This window comes from Mytilus californianus, unplaced genomic scaffold (assembly GCF_021869535.1).
Source record: "Mytilus californianus isolate M0D057914Y unplaced genomic scaffold, xbMytCali1.0.p SCAF_11, whole genome shotgun sequence".
Lineage (NCBI taxonomy): Eukaryota > Metazoa > Mollusca > Bivalvia > Mytilida > Mytilidae > Mytilus > Mytilus californianus.
This window is the reverse complement of record NW_026262593.1, coordinates 71,751,369-71,754,190: the sequence shown is the minus strand read 5'-3', so window position 1 is coordinate 71,754,190 and position 2,822 is coordinate 71,751,369. Positions and strand designations below refer to the sequence as shown.

At 33.6% G+C, this 2,822-nt stretch overlaps 1 long non-coding RNA gene across 1 annotated transcript; it reads left to right on the top strand.

Moving 5' to 3' along the window:
- The first annotated feature begins 209 nt into the window (after positions 1-209).
- LOC127720663 (uncharacterized) lies at positions 210-2,360 on the top strand. The gene is made up of 2 exons (XR_007990917.1): positions 210-566; positions 1,152-2,360. It is a non-coding gene; the product is annotated as an uncharacterized LOC127720663 (long non-coding RNA).
- Positions 2,361-2,822: the final 462 nt, after the last annotated feature.

The following is a 2,822-nucleotide window of genomic DNA, read 5'->3' as shown; positions in this document are numbered from 1 at the left end:
TATTTTACATTATAAGCAGTCAACCGATTGACAAACTAGAATTATTTGAATTCCGTGTGTAAAGAGGTCGGGTTAATTTCGAGTGTTATCTGCGTTAACAGATGATTTAGATGTTTATAAATCATTTCAGTCGTTGATATAATAATTAAAGGTCGACTGAACATGAATTATATTATACAATTTAAAGCGCATTTCTGGTTATGCACGCGAACCCGTCTAACATGTAACGTTATTGTTATTTCGCAGTTATATAAAGTAGCAAATTATCGTTCCTGAATAGGTGGCGCCGTGGTAGCCGATCCTGTTCTTCAACTTCCGGTTTCTGCACTGTGCAACTATTTCAGTTGCATTTTTAATTAACGATGCCAAGTACTTGTTGTTGTGTACCTGGATGTCATTTAAGAGGAGGACATGCATTTCCAAATGACTTATAAAGAAGGAAAAGTTGGATCAACGCCATGGCCCATACGCAGATTGGACGAGAACACGGTGGAGTCCATCTCAATCAGCTGTTGTTTGCAAGGCACATTTTACTGAAAAAGACTACGTGCAGGAAACTATTCATGGTAAAACTCTATTTTCTTTTTAAAATATATAGTTATATATGTAATCGCCATGCGAATAAACCAAAGTCTGTTTACAACCGCAAGTATCGTTTTAGAATAAAAGGGGGTGGTTAATTGATCAAGACGTCATAATTTTTTGGATTACGATTCAATGTGATCTGTTTGAGATTTTTTGGTGCTTGCTACAATTATAATGATTTCTTACAAGAGGTATATCATACTGAGAATTATTTTAGCAGTAATTATGCTAATGTAGTAATGACAGGAATGCATAAGCTATGCCTCATAGACTTTCTTGAAAAATATCAATGACAATGTTAACAGGAACAAAACAATGACATGCTCTCATCTATATTATAGTTATTTAGGTACAAACAATGTATGTTTGTTGCATACGTCTCTCATTGTTTGTCCTTTGGATTTACATAACATACATTTTGATGTACATTGAATCAGGCTAACATAGTTTTATCCAGATTGTAATGAATAAATCTAGTTAATATTTTGCCAGGTAGTACAAAGTATGCATTGCTAATGGAAGTTCATTTAATTATCAAAAAACTAATGTTTTATAACCTTTTTCAGAGCGTAAACCCTCCATACAGAGACTTCAGTCTACTGCCATTCCCAGCCTATTTTCCTGGATCAAGCAAGAGACTGAATCGTCCGCAAAAAGAAAAATCAGGGCAGTTTCCTGTGAAAACAAAAGAACTAAACTTGATGAATATTGTAATAGAAATCTAGAGGAAAGTTTTGATTGTAAAGTTGGTTTTCCTGAAGAAGTCATTCATACTGCAGACAGGATTTATGACTGTCCACCACCAACTGCCGAGCTAATGTTGAGCTTCACAGATGGAATTACGCAAACACCATCAATGCCTATATTTTCAGCAGAGAATTTTGAAATGAAGACACGTGACACAGCCATACATTTTTATACCAGTTTAGAGTTGAATACTAAATTTTTATTTGTTTTGACCACACTTGGTCCAGCAGCACATTGTTTGAGATACATATATTTTCAAATTGATAGGGTGTCATTTGAAAATCATTTTTTTTATGACTTTGATGAAATTGAGGCATTATACAACCAACTTTGAACTGTCTAGATTCTAGATTGAAACTAGTGTTAAGAATATTGTGTAAACATGGATTGTTTTTATGTCTAAACAGTGGCGTGAGGCTAACACTTGGCCATTTAGTGGTTTAGTCAGATATTTTTCGCCATCCAACTTCAAATTAAAGTTTCCTACAACTTGGATTATTATTGACAGCACAGAATATCCCGTGATAAAACATAAAGCTCCTAGAGCTCAGGCAACCTTTTCATCATATAAAAACAGAAACACTGAAAATACTTGTATGTTCGACACCTGGTGGTTTAGTCAACTACAAAAATGTATGTCTCTAATGCATATGTTGGTTGTACCAGTGACTGTGAAATAGTTGAAAGATGTAGAATACATGTGTAGTTCAATTATGTGATCCAGGTGACAGTGTGATGGCAGACAAAGGTTTAAATGTGCAAGATTTGTTTGCTCACTTTTTTCAAAAAAAGAAACAGAATTAGTTCCAAAACTCTTATACAGGATAGAAAAGTCTCCAATTAACACGTGCACATACATTACATAGAGCTAATTATTGGACTTGGCAAAACATACAAAATTCTAATAAATCCTATGAGTGGAACTGAAACAAAACTTTCATCTGAAATAACATTTAGTTGTTTTATGTTGTGTAATTTTAGAACTTGTATTGTGCCAAAGGATGCATAAATAAAAGTGACGCAATGAAGTTTGTTCTGATATATATATATATAAATATTATTTACAATTACATGTACATGCACATGTAAATTGTAATGCATAAAAAAATAAGGAGATGTGGTATGATATTCAGTGAGTTTATCGAACCAAAGTGCATAAGAAATGGGTTAAGCAGTTACAGGTGTTACTGTCACCGTACAATCTCCAACAATTAGAAAAACTTGTACCGTGTAAAAAATTTCAGAGATCTTACAACTAAGTTTGACTTTGGTGAATTGTTTATATCTGTTGATGTAAATATAAAAAAGAAGATGTGGTATGATTGCCAATGAGACCACAAGAGACCAAATGACACAGAAATTAACAGCTATAGGTCACAGTACGTCCTTCAACAATGAGCAAAGCACATACCGAACAGTGAGCTATAAAAGGCCCCGAAATGACAATGTAAAACAATTCAAACAAGAAAACTAAAAAAAATGAACGAATA